Source organism: Netta rufina (assembly GCF_964035555.1).
Source record: "Netta rufina genome assembly, chromosome: 22".
Lineage (NCBI taxonomy): Eukaryota > Metazoa > Chordata > Aves > Anseriformes > Anatidae > Netta > Netta rufina.
The window spans coordinates 4,592,192-4,616,961 of record NC_140146.1 but is presented as its reverse complement, the minus strand read 5'-3'; the positions used below and the strand labels follow the sequence as shown (position 1 = coordinate 4,616,961).

Genomic DNA, 24,770 nt, shown 5'->3' with positions numbered 1-24,770 from the left:
CTGGGTGAAAGCAGGAGCAGCAGCAGCAGCAGGAGCAGGAGCAGGAGCAGGAGCAGGAGCAGGAGCCCTGGCACCCAGCGAGGGCGAGCTGGGGGCAGCCGAGCACGGGGTGTGCAGGGATGGAAGCGGCGAGGCGGCACGGAGCGAGGCACGGCTGGATCACCGACCCACATGGCACCCTCCAGCACGAGGGCAGCGGGCTCCTTGCTCCTAGAGAAGTTTGTTGGAGACCACCACGGGCCCGCAGCTCGCCCCACGGGCTGCCCACGGTCCCGGGATGCCAACTTGGAGCCAACTTTTCCCGGTGCAGGCCGTGGGACGAAGCCCAAGGCAGGGCCAGGCGCCCCACCGGCCGTGCCCCTTCCCTAAAACCGCTTCCATCCACACCTCCTCCGCTGCCCCCGCAGCAGCCCCCTCCTCCTCGCTCTCTTTCTCTGTGTCCTCGAGACTCCTCTCACCTTGAGGAGTGTTAGGATTACCCAGCATTTACACTCAATGCTCCTCTTTATTCCTTAAGACTTATTAAGAATGATAATGAGCTCCAAAGCAGTGACACGTCTCTCTCTCTCCCCCTCTGTCGCTCGCGCTCTCTCTCTCTCTCTACGTGCCTTTTCCGTCAAAGGCACACAGGACAAATCCGACCAAAAAAAAAAAAAAAACCTGACAATATGGATCAAGGACACATGAGGATTTATATTCTACAAATCCAGCCTTTTTTGTTTTTATTATTTCTGCTCCAATCCCACCCCCTCCCCTTCTCGCTCACACTCTCCCCCCTCTCCCCCAGCCCTCTCGGACTTTGAACGAGCAAGAAGAAGAAGAGGAGGAAGAAGAAGAAGAAGAAGAAGAGGAGAAGCAAGCTGCTTGCCTGGAAAACCTCGTTAACGTGGAGCTCTTAAACGGTTGATTAATTTTAGCAAAATTTACGACGCGCTCTTGCTTTTCCTTGAAGCTGCAGGGTTCTCACCAAAAGCGAGTGAACTTGGAGGTCCCTGGCACGAGCCCGCTGCCCCCGGCGCCGGGGAGGCACTCGCCCTGCCGGGTGCTCCAAGTGCTTCGATTCAAATCCCTTCAGCACAGCCTAACAAACACGACCTCAAACTCCCAACTTCTGGCTCTTTAACTGCCCACAAAGATATTTTTTTAAAAAATCACTAGCCGGTCCTCAAAAAACAAAAGGCAGGAGGGAGCCGGGAGCGCCCGTTCCCGAAGTCTCCCCAAGTTGGAGCTGTTGGTGCCACACAAACGCCAGGCTGGCGGCTGCCTTCGAAGCATCAGGGCTCTCCCAAAGCCACCTTTAAACCTGCTGCGTTTCGCCAGAGGGAAAAACCGAGCCTAAGGAAACACAATATAGAGATTTATACGCATCCTGAACCATACTTCAACATCTCGGCCGTCTCCCCAGCTTCCTCCTAGCCACTGTTTGCTTTTATTCTTTGTCTCCCTCTGCTAGGCTCTGTTTTTCTGATATAGACATCAGGAGGTTAAGGGCTCAATTATCAAGTCTGTTGAATCCTCAGCTTCGCGTTACTTAGGGCTTCTCTGCTGCTCTGGGGAAACCACGGTGCAAAATCCCTTTCCTTCTTGGCTTTCCTTTTCCTTAACTCACGTCTGCTTCCTACACACCCCACGTGCGAACCCACAGATCTATTTGGGCTGGATGGAGAGAAACCATGCACTGGTTTGGGAGGCAGCAGCATTAATAAAAATAAGCCTGCGAGTGCCTAGGCAGGCTGAACCTGAGGCATTTGCGATCTTGAAACCCAAAGTAACATCCACATGGAATTTACAAAATATGATTCGAGTGGTTCTAATTAGCCCCAGTCTGTGGAAAAATTGGAAGGAAGCGGCTCTTTGATTAATGTTACAAACCAGAAAGGAAACAGATTTTAAAAGTTAAAGTAGCAGCATTGTGGAATACAGAATCATTACCAGCACGCATTTACAATACCTGCCTCAATCAGATGGGTTGGGGTTTTGCTTTTAGGGTTGGTTTTTTTTTTTTTTTTTTCCTTTTTACTCGAAGAAAAAAGGAACATAGGATGCGAGTAAAAGCTTTTGTTTATGGAAGTGTGCGGCGCTTTTATCTCCCGAGGAATTTATATAGCTGGACCGTGTATAAATCCTTCGGAAAATGAAATTAGCAAAAACAAAACAGGAGTGAGGGTGCCGGTGGGCGGGGGGGGAGAAAATCACCACCTCAGTAAATCACAGCGGATAACCAGCCCCTGGCTCGGACAGATAGCAAATTCTGCTTTAATAGGAAGAAACAGAGTTGGGAAGGGAAGGGGCAAGATCCATACCTGCAGCAAACTCCTGGCAAAAACGGGGGGCTATTTGCAATACGCTTTTGAAAGTCACTGTGCAAGTTTGTTTGGGCTTGAAAAGAAAAAGGAAATAAGTTTTTTTTTTTTTTTTTCCAGCTAGCTTGATTGTTTTGGGTGGAGCTCAAGCGTGTGTGTATATACGCCGTATATAAAAATGAATTACTAATTCTTTCCTGGAAACTGTTTGAATTACAATCTGTAAGATACAAAAACACACCTTTATTTTAACACTGATTTTAATGCAGATAGAACAGGGGGGGGAGGGAGGGAAGAGCGAGGGAAATGTTTTTTTTTCCCAGTGCACAGCAAAACCCTTAAGCAAGAATAATTCCTCCCCACACATGTCCGCCCAGAGCCACGCACACGCTCTGCTCAGCTGCACAGCCACCAACTGAACTCCAGCTTTCAGTGGCTTTTCCCTCTACCAAGGCTTCGCTCTGAAACTGCGAGAATGACAACGTCATGTGTGGGGAAAGCTGACACTTGGAGCTTTTAAAAAGAAATGAGGAAAAATAAGCTGTTGACTTCTTGGTTAAAGTATTTTCTTGTTCTAACTCATGTTCTTATGTCACTGGGCTAAAAAAAAAAAAAAAAAAAAAAGGAGAGAGAGAGAGAGGGAGAGAGAGATATGACTTTCCTTGAATGATCTGTTTAACCTAAGCCAGAGGAAAAAAAAAGAAGTCATTAATTACTTATGTGAGCTATTGCTTCTGAAAGACAATAAACCTGCCTGGTCGCCATGGATATGACATATTTGCTCTGAAAACAACACAATAATTAGCAAAGGGGAAAGATACAAGGAGAATATGCAAACTCCTGAGTTTAAAGCCATAGTGTTTCCTTTTTTCCCCCCTCCTCTTTTTACTTGACAGAGTCAATTCTGTTTGCAATTCAAATCAAACAAATAAACAGAAGATTTACAAAAAAAAATAAATTAAATGATCCACCACACTCAGAATCACAAAAAAAAAAAAAAAAGAGAAAAATTAACGAGGAAAAAACAGATAAAGTCTGGTATGGACAGCTCATAAACCACCTAGGTGTTTTCCATATGCACGTATATATATGTAAAATATATGTATATATCCACAAACACACACGCAAATAGATTTGAGTTATAAGGGCTCCACGCACTATTTCCTCTGGGATTATTCCTTTATTTTTAAGCTGAGTGCAGAAGCGTACCGAGAGGAGAAACGTCTCTGTTTCAGGCAGGGGAAACCTTCTGAAGAGGCACCATGAGAAAGTACAAGAAGGGCTTTTTGCTACGTGAAGCACGCAGCGTGCTGGTAGCATTTTCTCTGCAAACCTTTCAACTTTCCTCCAGAAGATGAGCAAAAACCCCAGCTGGGTCCGTCAGCCTGACCAGCCCAGTCCGAGTTGTACAAATTTTAAGCACCACAATTTTCCCTTCTCTCACCTCGATTACTTTGTACGAGGCGATACCGCAGGGAATGGCACGTAAGAAGGCGATGGATAAGTTAGCAAATACCCGAAAGTGAGCTACAGGCAGGGAGACTTCTCTAAAATAATTGATAAATGTTGCGGGGAAAATGTTTTTGAGATTTCTCTCTCATTAAGATGAGACAAAGACTATTAAAACCTTCTCTAATGCGATTGCTTTCTGGATTCTGACCTTCCACATTCGGAAACCAAGTAATAAAAACACCCTAACAAGCACTTTATCTTTAGTGATATTTGACTTTGAACTTATTTTAACATTAAAAGGACTTGGGAGGTATAAAAATAACAATATAGTTGCCACAAGTTTCTGCTGCTGCTGTTGTTGTTTTCACCGCTACAAAAACCTTTAGAACAAAATAAGCAGATTAAGGAAACATCCCCCTAATTTAACAGGCTCTTTTTCTATTTTTTTTTAAACAATAGTTTTTAGCTGGACGCTTTGATCTTGAAAGGGTTCTGCTATCTCGTGTGATGAGGGGGGAAAAATGATCTGTTTTAAATGATGATGCAAAAAAAGGATCAAAGCCCTGACTTTCTGTTAGCCATAATAAGCTCTGTCTCGCACAAAGCCTCAACTTCAGACTTCAATATACGGAATATACGGGAGCCCAATAAAAGCACCGAAAAGGTACAAAGTCTGACAACAAAAGGGGACACTGCTCCTTTAAACGTTTTAGTGCATATGGAGTTTGATTTCTGAAAGAGATCAGTTTAACATCTCCATAGAAACCAGCAACAGATTATCATCAACAGAATAAATAACTAGTCTAATAAATTAAACAGGAGGCATAAGATCTGGAAACTTGATTACCGAAGTTCAGCAATATTCCCCCATAAACTCTTCCGAGCCACCTTTCGGGTAGCTAACAAGGTGGCAGCAGCACATAAATAAAGGGGAGGCGGAAAGCAGCGGCAGGACTCCTGGAAAGAAGTCCCAAAGCTGCTTTTTTACCTTTTTTTGTGCGGGGAATTGAGGGTTTTTAGGGTTAGGGCACCTGGCGCAGCCGGCACTGGGGACGGGGGAGCTGGGGGGGGGGAGCTGGGGATGGCAGCGGGGCAGGGGGCTGGCAGGGGGCTGGCAGGGGGCTGGCAGGGGGTGGCGGTGCGAACCCCCCGAAGTTTCCCCGCAGGTGCCCGGGGGGGTCCCGGCGGTGCCGCCACCTGTGCGCAGCCCCCGGCACCCGGCGGGACCCCCGGGGAGGGGAGAAGAGGGGGGGGAGAGAGCAGAGGGGAGGGGAAGGGGAGCGAGGGGAATGGAGGGAGAGGGGGGGGGGGAGAAAAAACTTCCTGGCTCCGGCCGGCAAATCAGCTGCGCATTCTGCAAATGCCACCGGGTAAAAATAACCTGCCGCAACGGGGGCACCGCGCGGCCCCTGCCCGACGGGGGGCTGCGGGGGTCCCGCGGAGGAAACTTCCCCGGGCAGGGCAGGGCCGGGCAGGGCCGTGGGGGGCAGCGCCCGGCGCCCCCGCTCCCCGCTCCCCGCTCGCCGCCCCTCGCCCCGTTCCCCCCCTGCTTCCCCCCGGGCCCCCCCAGCCCGTGCGGTGCCCACCTGCCCGCGCCGTGCCGGGCCGTGCCGTGCCGGGGGGGGGCCGTGCGGTGCCGGGGGGGCTGTGCGGGCTCTTACCTGCGCCGGGGCGGCTTCGGCGAGTTGTGCAGCGCGGGGCAATGTGCGTGTGTTTGGGATGCGGGCGGCAGGGCGCATGCGCCATCCAAACTTGCCCTGATCCCGGATTTTTTCCTCCCCGCGCCGCTCCGCCGGCCCCGAGCGCTACCTGGGGGGGGCGAGCGGGGCGCGCTGCAAAACGCGGAGCGGACTCGGGCTCCCCCCCCCCCCCCCCCCGTCCCTTTCTCCCCTCTCCCCTCCCTCCTCGCTCCTCGCAGCCGCCGCTCCTGCTCCGGCCCGGCCCGCCCGGAGAGGGGCTGGGGGGGGGGTAGGGGGGGGGGGAGCCGGCACGGAGCGGAGCCGGGCAGGGCAGGCGGGGAAAGGGAGGGGCGGCCGCAAAACCCGGAGCGGATCGCGCTGCCCGGGGCACGGGGAGCGGCGGGGGGCGGCTGCCCCGGGAGCTCCCCCGGGAACCGCGCTCGGCCCCGCGCCCCCCCCCCCCCGGTCCCCCGCAGCTCGCCCCGGTTTCGTCCCCGTGCCCCGCGCTGCTCGCAGCCCCCCCCCGGCTCCCGGCCGCTTCCCTGCGAACTTCGCGAGTCGGGGAGCGCTGCGGGAGCGGCACCGGGGGGGTCCCCGCTGGGTGCGCGCAGCCGGGCGGGCAGCGGGCAGCGGGCAGGCAGCGCAGCCCCCAGCTGGCAGCACGGGGTTGGGGTTCAGCCTGCTCCTTCTCCGCTGTCCTCCGTCCTGCTGCAAGTGCTGCACGGCAGGGCTGGGGGGGAAGGTTGGGTCGCGGCTCTGCCACAGCATCCACAGCGAGGGCCCCATGGGCACAAGAGTTGGGGCTCACCGGCACCCCATGGCACACACCGGCACCCCATGGCATCTACCAGTACCCCTATGGCACCTACCAGTACCCCATGGCACACTGGTACCCCATGGCACACACCAGTACCCTAAGGCACCCACCAGTACCCCATGGCACACACCTGTGCCCCATGGCACACAAAGGTACCCCATGGCACCCAACAGCAACCCATAGCACACTGGCACCCCATGGCACAAACCAGTACTCTAAGGCACATTGGCACCCCATGGCACACACCGGTACCCCATGGCACACGCTGGCACCCCATGGCACCCACTGGCACCCCATGGCACACACCAGTACCCTATGGCACACACCAGTATCCCATGGCACACTGGTACCCCATGGCACAGATCAGTACCCTATGGCACATTGGTACCCCATGGCACATGCTGGCACCCCATGGCACACACCGGTACCCCATGGCACACACCAGTACCCCATGGCACCAACTGGCACCCCATGGCACACACCAGTACCCCATGGCACACACTGGTACCCCCATGGCACCCACTGGCACCCCATGGCACACACCGGCACCGCCGCCTTCGCGCGGCTTCGTTCCTTGGGGCTGCACACCGCTGAAGGCAGCTGCCCCCGTCTCTGGCCTGCAGGATCGGGGCTGCCCCAGGCCCCAGCTCCGCAGACCTGTAAACTCTCGACCAACTTCACTCGCTGGGAGCAGGGAGCTCTGCGTCAGCACACCCACACACAGCCTCCCGCAGGAGCGTCTCGCTCTTCCCGTGCGCTTCCCTGCCTGTGTCTGTCTCCACCTGTTGTCTCTTGTCAGATGCTTGCACTGGAAGGTCTTTGGGGCAGAAACCACGGTTTTGCACTGGATTTACCGGTGCCTTGCACAATGGGGCCCGGCTCCGCGATCGCGGCTCCTACGTGCTATTGCCACACACGTAAATAATAACAATAATTAATAATAATAGTCTAATTCCTCTGATTTCGATGTGACGACTCATGTGAGTAAAAGTGACTCATATACATGAGTGTTTGCAGGACCGCTGCCAGCTCTTGAGCTTTTATTGTGAGTCTTCCAATATTTGGTGTTCTGCTTTGATCCCCAGCCCCTGGAATGACATGTTTCTAGCGCCTGTGTTTACACAAGGGAGCTTGGAAATGTGGCCTCGTGCTCCCCAAAGCCCCAGAAGCCAGGGGACAAGTAGGAACCTTCCAAAGAAATGGGTTTTTAACAGCTTTTGAGAAAATCCTGTAATTGGGCAGCTGGCGGGGGGTCTGACTCATGAATTTTGAACAGACAAGTTCAGCAATGTACATCTCCTCGGTGAAATATTTAGGTCCCTGCGAAGACCAGGCTCCTAAGCAGGCTGAATTTACAGCGGAGAGCCGCGCTTCTGGGGAAATGCTCGGAGCGTCTGAAGCGTCTGCGTCTTTGCAGAAGCCGGGCTTTTGTTTATTGGAATATTGTTTGGTATTTGTCATGCCGTGGTTCTGTATTTTTACCTGCTCACAGTAAGAAAGCAGGAGAATAGGGATGAAAATGGGATAATTGAAGTAAATAGAACTGTGTGGTTGTTCGAGTGACTGCAGCGAGTACTTACAGCGTCCTGAAGTTAAAAGACCAAACTTGTTGAATTCTTATGCTGGAGAGACACTGTCAGGCTAAAAAGTATGAGTCTCTGCAAGGAACTGTCCCAGCTTCTGGTAGAAAAGTATGAAAGAGCAGGTCCTAAGCTATGGATTCTTCTCCTTATGAGGCATCCCTGAAGAATGAAGGGTTGGGAGAAGAGGGCCCTTTAATTAAGTCTGAATCGTTATTTTTAATTGCATTTACTTCTTATTATTTTCTCTCCTTCGCTTTTTTGCATTTCTCTCATCTGAGGTGCTGAGCGCAGACTGAATGGTCTTCCTCCTGCTTGCAAGTCGGCTCATTTTGGAGCGCCGTGGCGTGCCCTCGTTAGGAGGGGCTGGGGACAGGACGGAGCGCTGCGGCGGTCGCGCGTCTCGCCAAGAGCTCGCCGCTCCCTGCAGGCAGCAGGGCTCCGGCACCCCGCAACTGCCCCTCAAACACCTTCAAGCCCAAGCACAGCCTGCCCCAAAGCTCTCTCCACACTGGTTTTGGAGCCCAGCTCGGCGGCTTTGCGGGTGTCTTTTGACCTTTCTGTCCCTGCTCTCCGAAGCTCGCTTGCGCAAAGCCCCGCGCAGCCCAGGGCTGGTGCCGGCCATGGCAGTTCCCAGCAAAGGCTCCTCCATCAGATAGAGCATGAGGTAATGACACCTTGCACAGCCCGGTCTAGATAGAAATAAAATAATTTAGCAAATTGCAAATGATGCATACTTAACTATTTATGCAGCATCTTCCTGTCATCAACCCAAAGCAATTTTACTTCCGTGTTGAACAGTGGATGAAAATGTTGTATAGATTTAACCATTGCAGGAGTTCCTTTTAAGTGGTGCAGTAATCTCTCTCCAGCTAATTTAGTGTTGTAATAAGGCACCACCCTCAGAAGTCCTTTGTGTTCTTGTGTCAATACTGCCCCCAAACCATAAGCACCGGCATCTGCATCTATCATAAAAGTGGGTCTGAAGCACGGGAAGACTAAGAAAGGAGCAAGATGGCCACTGGGGAGGCAACCTCAAGAGCCTTTTTCCAGTTCTGGACATACCAAAATTCACTCTGATGCCCACTGGAAGATGACTTTCTTTCTCCCCACATCTCTGCAATGGTTTAAAAGCATTTCCACCAAGTGGAAAATTCACCGCCACGCCTTTGCTAGCAGAAGCAGAGCGAGATGTGTGCGAGGAGTGGGCCAGCTCAGCGCAGACTCACTTTCTTGCCAGGGGAGGTTCCTTGCCCACTGCTCAGGGTCTGACTCAAACCAGACCACTTCAGCCTCGTTGGGACTGAAGACTTTTCAGTTCTAACCAAAACATCTCTCATTTTTGCTCTTTTCTTTTTTGACTATACAACACAACAACGGGGGAAAAAAAAAAAAAGAATTGTGGAAATTACCATCCTTCCCTTCCCCTTCCAGTTTACCAGTACGTACTGTAACCAGTCAGACCTTACACAGCTATGGGTCCTGCCTTTGCTATTTCCTGCTCGCCTGAACATTTAACAAACAAACAGTTTGGTTGCACAAGACCGTTGGCAGCCCAGACTCCACATGCCCCTCCGTCTCCAAAAAGGTTTCGTGTATTCCCAGTCTTTCTTCGGTTACCGTATCACGCAGCTACACCATCAGCTGCTGCCCTTGGGGAGAGGACATCCTGCTCACTGCAAGCTGCCTGCCCATAACACATTGGTTGTATTGAACTACATATTTCAAATAAATTTCCATGGACTGAAATTGTAGGACACCTCTCTTGCTATTTATCATTCAGCAATTAGCAATAATAACATCCAAACTCATTATTAGACTGTCCTCTATGTCAGCTGCCCAAAACTCGCCGCTAAATCCTGAAATTCCTCTCCCGAGCCCAGCTTTGAGAACGGTTCCCCCCTTCTGCTTGGGGTCCTCTGGTTTCCACCCGGGTGGGGTGGCGGCAGCTTGTGCAGGCACGCCGCCATCGCCTACGGGGTGCAAGGACACAGAGAGCGAGGATCTGTCAAGTTCCTTCATGCACTGCTGGGAAGCGGTGAGATATGAGCGTGAGGAGTAGTGCAAGCCCTACAGAAGGGAGTATTTGGATCGAGGACAGCAGAGCTCTTGTGGGTTGAGCGCTGAGGCCAGGCGGTAACCCCAGGACGCGCTCCCACCTGGCTAAGCCTTCCACGTGCAGCCCGAGAAAACTTTCTTAGCCTTATGAAATTCCTCACACAAGAAAAATGGTGCTAAAACAACACAAGAAGGGCCTGGATTAAAATGACAAAAGCACAGAACTAGGCGCTGAAGGCTCAAACACTGTCCTCAGCTCACCCTGCTGCGACGTGGCCACTGCTTTGTGCAGAGGGGAAGACGAAGGGCTGCACCAAAGGGGCTCTTGGAGCTCTGAGGCACGGGGCAACACAGCCTCAGGCCCCGATGCCTCGTTCCTGACCTCCCAGAGCAGCTGGCACGCTTTACATTGCCCTCTGTGCCATGTCAGTTCCTCCAAGGGACATTTAATCTCTGTAAGAGAGGAGGCCAAGCTCTAGGCTGACTGGTCCACCAAACCGGACCCAGTTATCCACCCCAAATGGACGACCCCCGGCCAGCAGGCATCCCAAGCAACCTTTGCCAAGCCTAGAGCACACCAAGGTGCTACCCAGGACTTCTCCTCTTGCTTCACAGCTCGCTGGCAAAATGAAGAAATCACCCAGACATGCACTAGAAAAATCTTGTGGATTTGCTTAGTTTCGTAATGGAAAATGAAAAGTCATTGCACAGGAGGAGGAGGCATTTTTTCAGCCGCAGACATAACATGATCTGCCTTCATTCTTTTATCACAAGAGTGGCACAAGCAGTCACAGAATAACCTGTGGCCACGGTTTGTCAAGGGCCGTTTTCTCCCAGGCAGCTAACCATTGCTTTGCACGTGCAGACCAGCAGGAAGAGGGAGCGGAGCGGTCCCCTCGTACCCTGGGCCACGGCCGCGGAGCGCAGCAGGCGTTGCTTCACCGGCAGCAGTGGGGCAAGACTTGTATCGAAAAGGATCAGGCCCCGAGTTTTGAAACTTCCAACTTTTGTTTAGAAATATATATAACAATTATCAGCACGCAAGCATGTAATAAAAATATTGAAACTGCGTGGGGCATATTATAGGTGTACAGACTAAGACGGGTTTTTGGCTGGTATACAGTGGGGGAGATAAGAATTGGTTTAGAATCCGTTCTTATCTGCTTTATTTGCCTTAAATCTGTATAAAGGTTCAAGCAGAAGTCCTGGCGTTTAGCAAGAAGGATCTGGCATTTAAGCCCAGTTCTGCCCCCAAATTTTCCATTGAGTTCACTGTTCTGTGCACCTGGGTAATATCCACTGCTTTGGGGCTTAGTCCTAAGGGAGGCTACTAAAGACAATAAATAAATGTAGAAGAAAACAATAATAAATAAGCAACAACAATAATAAAACTGGAATTCAAGTGTGAAGTTGTATGTTTGTAATAGCCTGCCTGTGTTAGAAAATAATCAACTAAATAGCAATAAATAATAAAAATTTATATTAACAATTCATTTGTGCTGATACAGACCTTCAAGTTAGAGTTCATTATATTAATTTACTAATTAATTAAGCACTACATCACCTGGCACCTACACAGGTTTTATTGCACTTTATAGATGGGAAAACTTAAGAGTCTTGCCTAGGGACACAGTGAATCAGTGGCAGAGCTGGACACAGAACTGGAATATCCTCCACGGCTCTCCGTCTGTTTACAGCATAAAGCTGTCCTGATTTTCCGACTAATTTAGTTCAACAGATGCAATTCTCAGTGTGGAGACTCCAATTTGGGTGCAAGAGGGAGTTATTTTGTTTGAGCTGAAATCAGTCCTTAATTATATCAAGCTAGTTATATAAATGCAGTTTTAAAAATATCCTTGTAGGCATCTACATTTCAGGACACTGCCTCCCAAACACACCTTTGGTTTAAGTGCTGCTATTTTCCAGGTGGGTCCCAGGGCCCAGCAGCTCTCCGGGACTTTCCCGTCCCCATTGCACCAGGGAACTCCACCCAGCGAGATGTGCAATTCTGCATGTCTTCCACCAAATGGAGAGGCAGCACTGGTGAGTGCCCAGGTTTTGGTTACGACAGAGCCACCACGGTTTATTCTGGCCTTTTACTAATTGGTTTAAACTTCTCCAGCACCAGGCTTTGCAACCAACTTCCAGCTGCTCGTGGAGCTGCCACACAGCCCCGTGGCTGCTTTAGGGGGGTGAAGTTGAGCCGACCACAAGCCGGCACCCCCTGGCACTCCATCTCAGCATCACGGAGAGCTTTTATCAAGGGAGGCACTTTCATCGAAGGGCTCTTCTAAAAACGTGATCCCTCCAATATGTGCCCTGCGCTGACACTTGCTCCCGTGTGGTCACCCCACACCCACCTCCCGGGCAAGAAGAGGCCACTGCTTTAGCTCTGCCTTCCTCGGGGTCTTTGTGGTCCTGCTGGTGCTGGCGCATGGGCACAAACGTGCTTGGCCCTTTCCTTTTTCCCCGCAGCGTGTGCCAGCCTGGTGGACGTCACGGGGGGCTCCATGGGCTGCCCAGAGCACTGGAGGCGAAGCAGGGGCTAAGGAATGCACGGGAACTGCGCGGGATAATGGGCAACGTTATTTATAGCCTGAACGCAGAAAACCTCCCCTGCCTCCCCCCTCGCCAACAGACAAACCCATGTCCAGTAATGACAAAGTCATTACCTTTTTATTATTTTTCAATAGGGTTCAGATGTAGCGTGTCTGCTCCTTACAGCCCGTCCTGATGGCTCGGGGCTCCCGGCTCTGAGAACATGCAGCTGAGCGCGGCGAGTGGGTGTGGAGTCACCAGCCCTGCTTTAGGAAATTTGGGCCTTACCCTCCCGGCAGCCTGTTATCTCGCTTATTAAGGGAGAATTATAATGTTTCCCTCCCTCCCAAGAGGCATTTGGGACTACAATAAAGGCCTTGTGAGAACTGCTGGGAGATCAAAGCGGGGATCCCATTGGAGAAGTTCAGCGTGGTGCTGCTCCTGATAAGATATGGGGTTTGGGGCTCTTAATAGAAACTGTGGGCTTTTCAGTGTTTTTTTTCTAGTGTGAATGCTATCCTTGAAAAAAAAAAAAAAACCACACATTTTTTTCATGTGGAAATCCTAAAGTTACGTGATCCTCGGGTACTGCAAAGGTTGAAATTCTTTTGGATTAGGTGGGTTTTCAAGCTTTCCACCCCAATGTCCCACGTCCCGTGTGAAGCCTCTGTCCTTACATGCGTTTTGGTCACCGGTTATTTCACCACTGCTCACTCCTTCCTCCTCCACCTGCTGCCCCTCTGAGCCCCCAGCCCTTCTTTCTGTCCTGCTTTTAATGCTCCACCCATGCTCACTTCATCTCCTGCTTCTGCACATCCATCCCCCACCTTGTATCTTCAGCAGGACCCCGTCTGCGGGTGTGATAACCCACGTAGCACCCAGGTCCCTGGGATTTAGTCGGAGATCTGCTGCTTGTTTGTTTATTTCCCTTTCAGCACATCATTGAGGCCCGTGTGGCAGGCGATGTGAAGGGAGGTGATTATGGGAGACTATTTCCCCTCGCCGCTCATTCACGACAAACAAAGAGCAATGATTGATGATTAAAAATGCATTCTCTGGGCTTGTTTTCTTTTGTTTTACCATTATGGAGATATTATAAATACTGAATACTAATCAATCCAGACCTGGTGGGACCTCGCAGACCTTCTGCAATCCAAGGGCTTTGCTCTGCCTTGCAACCTCTGCAGTGCTCCCTTCCCTCCTTTGTTCCCGAATGAAGCACCTGGAGCCCTCCGTCCCACCCCAAAAAGCTGAAATAACTTGGGAGGAACGCCTGGGGTCGTCCCAGACCGGCCGGGCTGTAAGGGACAGCGTGTGTCAGGGCTGCGCTCAGGCATCCTGGCATTTCCCTGTGGCAGGGTGAAAACAGAAATTCACTGCTCAGATCAAAGGCAAACTGCTCTGATTTAGGAAGCCCAGAGTGCCACAAATTTGCTTTCAAAGTGGATGCCTCGTGGAGAGGAGAAGAGGTGAGGAAGTCTCCTCTGAAAAACACTCAGCAGCGAGGCTGGATCCCTCCCTGGGCAGTTCTGTGCAGGAGCCCGAGCGCCACGTCCGATTCCGCAGCATTACACAATGTCCAGAGAAACAGCAAACTCGGCGGTGCTTGCATTCTTTTATCTTTATTCAGTCAAATTAACTGCCTTCCCTTTCTCTTTTTTCCCCTCTCTCTCTTTCTCCCTCGCTCGTGTGAAACAGCCGCTGCAAAAATTCATCAAAAGCCTCTATCCTGACCGAACGGGAAGGTTCCTCTTTGCTTTGGCCCAAACCACGACTTTTTTCCCCATCGTTTCTTCCCCGTGAGATCTCCGTGCTCTGCTCCCTGCTGCAGCCAGCACTCGCCTCCCACGGCAGCAGGAGCACAGCTGGGGTGAGGCGAAGCTTTCTCCAGGTCGAGCTCCCTGCCCTGCTCCTTGCCACATGCAGGCAGACCCCCGGCACGGCCAGAGACCCCCGAAGCCACCAGAGTGCGACACGGCCACGCAGGGCAGCCCCGGGACGCTGGGGTCACAGAAAAGAAGCTGCAGTGGGCACTGACACACATTTTTCTTAATACGCTTAGAACCAGCCCAAGAATAGCTGAGCTCAGCTGGAGCATATCAGGAAGGAGAAGGAAGAGAATCTGAGCTGGGCTAGCAAGAAATTTTAGTCTGAACCATATGGCAAGAAACTGCAGTGTGTTCTTATCTTGAAGCCCGAGGATTTATTTTATGCACATAATTCCCTGATCATCTTGATGTAGCATCTATCTCTTAGGAGGATGGTGTTGCACTATCTAACCACCGCTGCTGGAAGTTGACAATCTCTCTATCATCTTAACTTTCTTAAATAATTTTAAATATATATCTGTCTTTAGAAAATATCAAGGACCCGATCCCATTGAAGTCTGGGAAAGGAGTCTAATCAGTTTCAATAGACGCTTGGATCAAGCCCACAGTTGTTCATTACTCTCTTTAAATATTGTATCTCCGCGTTACATCTCTGCATGCCACTCTCCTCTAGCACGCACAGGATCTTCCTCGCCCTTTGAAATCTGCAGAGTTTTTCTGTGAGAACAGCATTTCGCTGTGATCCGTGGGCAAAAATGGAAGCCACCGCTCCCAAGCAACAAGGAAGCCTAAAGTGCTGATTCTTAGCCAGTGCAATTTCTCCCTCTGTGTCTGCAAATTTCCCTCCTTCCCCCTGCCCAGGGCACTGTGAAACCAACTCGTAGGGAAAGGGGCTTTGCAGCAGGTAGCGATAATTAATATGCTTCGGATTTTTTAGGTTAGCCTTGAGTCTGCAAACAACCTTCAATGCGGTGTAATTAGCAGCAGCTCCCCAACAAATTCAGCCTCGCAGACTCGTTTCACCAGCTCCTGCACGCAGCCTGATTCAGGCCACTCTCTGCCGAGCCTCGGCAGTGGAATTCCGTCTGTACCCAGTGGTCTGTTCAAAGCAAGTATTGCTAGCGCTGTGTTTTCAAACATATACACTTTCACCCAAAAGATCCTACCTCTGCTGGCAGTTTGTTTCAGCGATACCACTTAGCATACGCTTGGCAGAAACGGCGCTGCGTGTGTCTGCACGCCTGTATGTATATGTATGCACATGTACTACACCCACACACACACGTTACTAATCCATTGCCTGATGTATTTATGGCTATTTTTCCTATAAACCGCTGCCCTCTAAGAGGCTTACGGCCTCCTTCTGCAACCACGGGAGGACCTGCTTGCTTCCACAGTCCACGTCTGCGCTTCGGAAAGGCTCCCTCTGCAACCCCGCTGAGATGGTGACCTTCGGGCAAGCAGAGAACCAGTTTAAGAGCCCAGGCCAGGCCTGCACCACCTTTTGGAAGCGTAGCCTTAAACTGGGCTTTCCTTGCAGCCTGGTTAATGCCCTGGCCAAACCCCTTGGCTGCAGTTACAGTGACCCCCAGAGGCCAGTCCCGAGGAGCCAGGGGAACCCCCCGCTTCCAGCTGGGGGCCACTCTCCTTTCCCTCTCCTTTAGAAGATTTCTCCCAAATTCCTGCCTCCAGGAGAAGCAGCCCCTGCTCGTTTTTAACACCATAAAGCCAAGAAGCATCCATCAGCAGCTAGATCATACAATCAGCCCAGAATTGGTTTATCTGGAAAAATGCACCTTGAAACCTCCGAGCCAAGAGGTGGCAAATGTCGCGTTGTCCCACCTGGGAGGGCTGCTTTCTGCTTTCTGCTTTCTGCTGCCTGCAAAATGCAGAGCCTGGGACGATTCCTCAGCCCACGCTATGCAAGAGGTCAGACAGAAAATCACAATGGTGCGAGAAGTCTATGAATCAGATTACAAGTATGACGGCGCAGAACAATACGGTGCTGGTTAGAGATACCCAAGCTACTGCTAAAGAAGCCCTGCAAGCAGTGGAAAATTATACCAGACACATCCCTGCACTACTACAGCTGCACCCTTCTGATACCAAGCTAGCTCAGGTGTCTCTACGAGGTGTTTGTTATGTACAGACACACCAAACACTGCAACTTGTACTGCTTGGCCACTCTGCACCTCGGCATCCTCATCTGTAAAACAGGGGGGAAAGATCACCACCACGGTCAGAAGGAGCTGTGAGGCCGATCTGCTGGTTTTTAAGAGCCCTGAAACCTCACAGAAGGGCAATTTATTGTTCTTCTTATTTTCCTGTGATCACACTATTCCCACAGGGATTGTTTATTTCTCAGCTCTGGGTTTCAATTTATTTATTTCTCATTGTGTACCGGGTTTCCATACAGAGCAATTTCCAGCAGCAAAGACTGAAGGGACTATTTTCCCTTTCCGCCTTCAACTTAACAAACGCACAGGCTGATAAATCCTCTTGTGAAAATCCTACAGGGTGAAACAGGCTACAGATCAAAGGCAAGGAACATTTGTCCTCTAGTCTGATACCAAAACCAGCAGAGCTTCCTCACCTTCAGAAAATCATCCTCCAGGAAAGCGTGCGTGCCACCCTCCCACTCCCAGCTCCCAGCCCCAGATTCTGCCTTTGCCACACATTTCTGCCGCCCGGCTCTGCCAGTGGAATCCGGCTCTACGAGCACCAAGGGTTCAATTTCCCTGTGAAAACACCTCTGAACAAAGCAGGAAATCAGCCAGTGGAGGGAACAGCGCCGGACCCTGGTTCTGGTTTGTGTCTGGAACCAGAGGGTGGCTCTGTGGCTGGGCAGAAAGCCCGGTGAGCTGGGGGTAAGGGGTCCCAGCTCCCCCAGGGACCCGGCCGCTGTCAGCCCCACGCTCAGCCCCTGGGGTGCCCGGAGCTGCTCCTGCTTTCCCTGTGGGCGCTTTGGGCTGGTGCCAGGGCGCTCTCCTTCCTGCTCCGACAGCACAAACACGCTGTACCTGCGATACCTACGGAAATACAAAGGTCACCGCGCTGCCGCGGGTGAGCGTTTGCCAGCGCCTGTTCCCAAGAGGAAGGAGGGACGCTCAGCACGCCCAGGGACCTGCTTGGGTCTGACCTCTGTGCGATGCCCTCAGTCCTGGGAGAGGTGGGAGCAGAGCCCCAGGTAGCCCCGCTCTGTCTCACTCCTTCCACGTGCTGGAGAAGCTCCCATAAAGTCTCCTGAGCGGTCTTGGGCTCGGTGCCCAGTCCTTGCTCTACTTCAGGTACTGGGGAGGGTGCTCGGGTTGCATTTGTACAAAACCTGAGCAAAGGAACCAGGGAATAAACCTTGGATGCAGAACGGCTGGGCCATTCACACAGCCGAAGCCAGACAGGACATTTAAAGCGGGAAGTGTCTGACATCTCTGCGTGTCGCTTGGCTCCAGCAGGCACACAGCAGCCACGGAGCTGAGCGCTCGCTTAGCCACCAGTGCTGGAAAGGTCCCAGTGGTACCAAAGACCTCTGAGTAACTCCTGAGTCAGTTTGTCTCCAGGGACTGCTCACATTCTGGAGTCCTGGATCATGATTCGCACACACCTCCCTCAGGACGCCTACTTCCTTCAGTGGATTTAAGGGAAAACCATGAGTTTTGTTTCTGCTTATCCGTCCCTCTGTTATTCAACAGTTTCTTTATGAGACCATTACGAAGTTGTGTTCCCGACAGGCTCACGGACTTGGAAAAGTGGATTTTATGGCTGTGTCCTGAAAAGCTACAGGAAAAGTTTGGGGATTGCCTGTTTGCTAAGGTTACGTACAAATTATCTCAGGTAGCTGAATTACTGCAGTTTAATGAGCGACCCCGCCTCAACTGCAAGGCAGCACCTGAGCGTGCTCCTGACCAACTGCAGCCGTACAGGAGAGCACAATTGTTGGAACCAACATAAACGCCACCACGCAGCCACATTTTGCTCTGGAACAGCACCAGTAATTAGTGCAGCGACTTTACTAGTTACCTATTAAGCTGCAGTTTGACTTGAATCGCTCCCCAATACCAATAAATTTGGCTTGGTGCTGTAGGAGACGCGCTGCCTTTCCACGGGTTGCGACGCTTTGTCAGGGTCTTGGGCTCCCTCGTGCTGCGTGCCGAGCTGTCCCCAGCGGGCGTGCACCACTCCCTGCACACAGCTTCTAAAATCCAGACTTTTGGTGAAGAGCTCCGCAGTTTCACCCTCAGCCTGCCGAAGATTTAACACTCGCTTCGTCAATGAATGCGCAAAGCAGAGCAAACGGGGGGGGGCTTCACACAGGTGAACAGAAATCTAGTGCACGTTCAAATAACCTTTGCCTCTTGTTCTTAAAATTAAACCCTGCGATAATCAACGCTCAGGGCGAGCATCTCACAACTGACTGTGTAATTTCAGGGGCTCAGTGGGAACACCGATCAGAAATCCCTGTAGGCGCTTTTATACAAACACCCCCTGCGAGTGCAGCTGAAATGGAGAAAACAATTCAGGTGAAAAATTAAAAGGAAAACTCCAGAAAGCTGAGGTGAGACACAGCTGCTAATCAGTCCAAAAGGGTGGGGAAGATAATTTATTGCTATAAAGTGGACTTATGTTCCCTTACCTGTGAATGTTATCATCTTTGATAAGCGATACACACGCATATTTTATATTTCTATGTTAAAAAACAAAGTACAATCTTACAATAAAAAAGCCTGGTAACTGCAAGGCCAGGTTGCCCGTGGAGGCAGGTGTGTGCGTTAATGAAACACTCCTTCCTCCCCGTCCCAAAGAGCCTGCCTTTATAGCCTGGTCACGAGCTGAAGTTACTGTAAACATGGCCTTCTAAAGTCACCAAAAAAGTTCAGCACCCCTTGCAGGAAGGATCGGTTTACACCATCTAATTTTTCTGTCTGACTAATACATTAAGTCAGATATCGTTTCCTGCTCACAGGCCGTTTACCCATTCAGCCAGGCTTTCTCCCTCCCCTCTTCTGGATTAATCCTCGATTCCTGCTGACCCTTCTCCGTTCCCTATCTCTCCACCGCCCTCCTCGTTTTTCCCCACGAGCCATTTTTGTGAGCTTTTCCCAGCACGAAGCCCAACGCCTTTATGGGGACCTTCAATCCCCTTGGGCCCAAACCCCACAAGCCCCATTCATTTTATTTGACCGAAAATTCCTACCGCAGCCACTGGGCACAGCGAGCTGCCAGCACGGCGGGCGCTGAGCAGCAGCTGGGTTATCCCACCTGCAGCAGCACCGCACACCCGTGGCCAGGCCCCGGAGATGGGGACGAGCCCAGCGCCCACTGGGGACAAGTGCCCCAAAGCCCCAGGCTGGGCAGCGAGGTGCTCGGTGGCGTGCACCAGCTGTCTGTCCCAGGCCAGCAGCACAAAATGAGGTTTCCTGCTACACCCCTGTCCTCAGGCAGCGTGAGAGGACACTTGGGAGTAAGAGAAAGTGAGGGAGAAGGGGCTGGTTTTAGGAAAGCGAGGGCTGGGCGAGGGAACGGTGTCATCGAGTGCCTGCAGCACGGCGCCCGTCTGCTGGGGGCAGAGAACTTGGTGTGCTGCCCACACATCTGTACTGCCCACAGGGGGCAACAAGCGCCCAAAATACTTCAGGATGGGCAAAATGCAGCCAGCCCCAGCCCCCAACAAGGGGTGGCTCTGATCCAGACACCTGTCCGCTCTCCCAGGCTGAATTTGGCTTATTCTCAATGGGCTGACTCGGGGCGGCTTACTCCAGGAAATCCAGCGCCGATTTCGGCTGGGTTTTACAGCCCCCGTGGTCCCGACCAGAACCACTTCGGGTGGGCCGTGGTGCCTGAGGTCGCTTGTGTCGCCCCGTGTCACGGGGCTTGAAGGAGAGGGTGTCCTATCAGCTCATACGCTGGGAGGCTGCAGCCCCTTGGATGATCCTGGCTGGAATTTCACTAGTCCCAGTAAAGCTCCCTGCAGACAGAAAGGGGAAATAGCTCCGCGCTCCGTTCCCCTCCTGCACCCAAACATGGTATCTGCGTCCAGGGAACAATGACTTAAAAAGGACTTCAAAAACAGGCATTATTTGTCATCTGGAAGAGCTATAAAAAGAAACACTTCTCAAGTAGTGAGTGTGAATACCATTACTTTACAGATTCAAGGGAAAAAAAGCAGATAACCTTGGGGAGACCCGACCTTCAAACAGGTTCAAATAACTTTACCATGCTTTCCCTTCCTCTCTCCCACACAGGCACAAAATTACATACGTGCACACGCTCCCACACATGCACACTCCCACATGAGCACAAGCCTGTAGGCACGCACGTGCCCTCTGTCACACACAGAGAGCCTCTTGCACGTGTTCCCACTCACAGGCGTTTCCACACATTCCCATTTCCACATTTTTCTGCACTTGCAGTAGCACTCCTCACGTGCACGCGTGCACACACGTACACACACATCCAGACGACAGCCAGACCATAATATGCCGGCACAGTACGGTAACTGCAAAAGGAAGATCAGACCTCTCAATGCTGAGTGGGTTGGAAATACTTTTGGAAAGGAATTCCAGTGTTTGTTCCATACCCAGGGTGTTTGAATCATCAGAATACAGCCCTGTGAATTTACATAGTTAAAAATCAGACTACCTAAAAAAACAAAAGCCCTTACTTTTGCACTTTCCTGTCCCTTCAGATCCAGCTTTCTAGGCAGCCTGGATCAGCAGCAGATCCTAGCAGCACTTTCGGAGAGGCGAGGTTCGCTAGCTGTGCAGAGATTTGCACCCGAGCAGAGTTTTGCAGGATGTCACTGCTGCCATCAGGCCCTGCTCTGACCCTGGGGCAGATCTGCGTGGCTGGGCTCTCACGCACTGCAGGTTTGGTGGCCGGCCACCTTTACCTGCTTCAAGTGTGCTGGGGTGCACCCGGGATCTCCATCAGCTAAGCCACATGCCTAGCTTGCGATCCTGCGGAGCACCCAGCCGAGGAGCCAGAGCTCTCCAGTACAGTGCAGGGAAGGAGACCGCTCCAGAGGAGATTCAGAGCAACTCAGGTAAATTCCCAAAGCTGAACTGTACAGCTACACACTCTGTCCTCGTTTGCCAGAAACAACTGAGATCAGTTTTTCTCCACCGTTTTCAACCCCAGCTGGATATTCCGCAGGTGGGAGCTGCCTAAACCCTTGGCGCTGCTACCAACAGTGCTGGGAGCTCCTCTGCTCGCCACTGCCTGATACCTCCCAGCTCAGTGCAAACGTTCAGAGGCCGTACCCTCAGCTGTGTGTGACACCCAGTCATTGTGCCATGGCATGCAGACACGCTGTGTATGTCTTGAAAATAAACTCTTCTATAAAGCACAGCATTGCTTCACAAGTATGGTAACTGAGGAAAAGAGTGTGGAAATGCTTTCCCTCCGTCCGTGCAGCAAAGCAGTGGGACAGCAGGGTGAGGAACTCAGAAATCCTTTCCTAGATCCTGCTCTAGTCATTAGCTAATTTAGTGTCCCTCCTTGCAAGGGAAAACAATGATTTCAGCCCTTCCAGAGAGGCTGGCTTTCCAGTTGCCTCTGCTGCAGGCCAGGTGTGCTGCTGCGTACCTCACCTTGAAACCACGCAGCCGAACAGCGGGCTTCCCACTCTCTGTGCTTTAACTCTGACCCGTGTCACCTTCTCGGAGAACGCAGTGAATCAGTACAATCAGTTATATCTTGCTTATCGCCACAAGGCTCCGAATTCAGTGCTCTGTGAATTTCAATGGCATTTACCAAAATTTCATGTCAGCTCATAAAAGCATAATTCTGGCAAAAGAAATCTAGGGAAGGAAGTTAGCAGAAATTATTCCTCAGAAATGCAACAAGGAGGAGGAGCACTGGGGTTGAGACCCTCCCTCAGGTGGGAGCAAGCCCAGGCAGTGCTTTGCCAGCTCACACCACCTCACGTGCCTTTTCCTGGTTTGTTTGAAGACTGGCACAAGTAAAAGATGCACATGAGTGTGTGCATCCAGCTGCCTCTCTATCTGCCGTCACTGATATCCGGGACACCTGAATTTGGAAGGAATGGGCCCCGGGAGATGCTAAGGTAGCCAAGACAAAGCTTCCTTCTCATGCCATCGCGTTGGCCATAGGGGACACGTCAGCACTTACTGCATGGCTCCGTGCAGGAGGAGAAGGTTGCAAGGCTGAGGGAACACAGGGCAGGTGCGCAGTGCTGGTTGCTGCTCTCCTCGGTGAGAAGAGAGGAGAGGCCTCTGCAGGGACTGACAGCAACTGCAAAACTCAGGATGAGAACCCAGAGCCCTGTCCCACCCCCTCCATCCACCCCCAACAACCTCAGCTGCCGGCTCCCTGCAGCTGCTGCTGGGCTCCGAGGGGCAGCACAAGTCCCACAGCAAAAATCTGCCCCTGGAGGGCTCCCAGCACAGGCGGCCTCGGGGCTGGCGTGATGGCCACGGGAGGGACAGCCACCGAGGCGGCCCCGCTGTCACACAGGGCTCTGCAAACCCCCAGGGGCCCTAAAACACGTGCCTGCTGCTCTGGAGGGCTGAGCTGACAGTGCTCCAGCAGCCTACTCTCTCTAGCAGTCCCAGTGCTCAGTCTTCTCCTGTTCTCCCCTGAAACAGCCCAGCCATCCAAAACCTGGTCTCTCGCACTCCTGCTTTCTGTGCAGCAGCACAGCCGTCCTTACTCTTCCATGGGTTTGGCACAGAGAGCAGTCACACTTCTATTTTTATTGCCTACTGCCAGGGAAGCAGTTGGGCAAACCAGCAGGCTGGAAGCAAGGAGAAGGCAGGCTGCAAGGCCGGCCTGCTGGCACCAGAGCTGCTGCTGCTGGTCTGCAAGGTCTTCTCTTCCCACAAACTTTGACCAGAGAGAACTCGGCTGCTGTGAAAATGAGAAGCCATGACAAGTGGCACATGGAAAGTGTCCATGAGAAGAGCTACCTGGGCCCAGAGACGCTCAGCCAGGGACATGCTCCTCCAGGCCCAGGCATCACCAGCAATGTCTGCTGACTGCCAGAGAGAGCAGGAACCCTCCATGGCCTGGGGGACTGCTGGAAACCTGCCTCAATAAACTACTGCAAGGGTTGGTCCCACTTGTAAAGCAATGGGACAGCCTCAGCGCTGGTTGGGCTGCCTAGCACAGAGCCCTGTGCCTCGTTCAGTCGCAGAGTATTTTCAGCTTTAGAGAGAAATGATACCGAGACCTTCACAGCTTGCTCCAGAGGATGTGACAAAAGGCCTCCAGAAATCTTGTGAATGGCCAGTTGTGTCATTGAGCACTGCCTGCCTCTGCTGGCATCACGGATGTGATAAAAATCCTGCAGCGGAATGGCAGTGAAGCAGAAATTAAAAAAAAAAAAAAAAAAACACTCTAGTGCCTGACATTCTTTTTAGGATGCCAATAAAAGATAATGTTACCTGTAAAATGTGCAAGCTGCTTCCAGCACTGCGCCTCCCTCCTCTCCTACGCCCTTCTTCTGAATTTGTGCTACCCCTGCAGCAGGCAGAAACTCCGAAACTCAGGAGAAAAGAGCACCAGGGCAAGAACCTCACAGATCCTCACGGCTGTACCAACCTCCAGGGACAGGCGAGTCAGTGAGAGAGGAGCTGAGAATCCCCCCCAGCTTCCTGGACCACTCGCAGGCCGGGTGGCTCGGTGGTAGCTCCTGTGCTCCCTGCTTCAATTTTGGCTCGAGCCTTCCCCCTGAAATGTAACAAGCACATCAAGCACAGGACAGGAATGGGAAAAGGTGGGGAGGATCAGGCTGGGAGGAGGGCACACGGCACAGCAGAGCAGATCCACTGGGTCAAATTCAGCTTGGGAAGCTCCAGTGGGTCGCGTTTGTCCCGGTGCGAGCTGTTCAGCTGCCTCACACTGAGCGAGAGTGTGAGGCAAGTTCAAGGACAAGTGCTCTGATTTGGAAGAATTCCTGCTTGTCGGAGCCAGGCAGCAGCTATTCTGCGAGGTGCTCAGAGAGTGCTGCACCTCTTCTGGGTTCGCTTTTCTGTGCTTTTGGGATGCTCCCAGTCCCGGGTATGCAGCACAGATTGAACACCGCTTTGTGCTGATGCAACGGATTTCATCCCAGGGTCTCACAGAGTTTGCAAATTAATTAATTAAACTCTCATGGCACCCTACTGCTAGTATCACCATCTTATTTAGATGGCAGTGGAGGCACTGAGAGCGCTGCCTTGTTCAGGACCACCCAGAAGGTCTGCAGAAAGCTGGAAGCTCTGCAGGCCTGCTGCAAAGTCCCTTCTGCTGACGGGAAGCTCCCCCCTGCCCGCTGTCACACAGGCGAAGGATCTTGCTGCAGCCTAGCACAACACCAAATAGTTCAGCAGAGGAGATTTTTCTTTTTGTGGGAGGACAAAGAACTGCTTCTGGGCAAGTGTGGTAATGAGGAGGGGCACGGTGGGCGAAGAGCCGGGGTTACTCCTTGGTCGGGACTGAATTCCGCAGCCCGTGCCCACCAGACTTCTCCACGTGGCAGAGGACACCTTGGGCTTCAGCTTTTTTGCTCTCATCTG

At 52.0% G+C, this 24,770-nt stretch overlaps 1 protein-coding gene across 5 annotated transcripts in view; it reads right to left on the bottom strand.

Moving 5' to 3' along the window:
- The window catches only part of CASZ1 (castor zinc finger 1), a 204,861-nt gene that overhangs the window by 166,704 nt on the left and 13,387 nt on the right, over positions 1–24,770 (bottom strand). For 3 of the 5 annotated variants that reach the window (XM_084300418.1, XM_084300423.1, XM_084300424.1), the window contains exon 1: positions 5,417–5,588. The exons of the other annotated variants lie outside the window; for them this stretch is intronic. The gene's annotated coding sequence lies outside the window, so the exon portion shown is untranslated. Of the gene's footprint in view, positions 1–5,416; positions 5,589–24,770 lie in introns of those variants that run through there. 5 annotated transcript variants of the gene reach the window in all.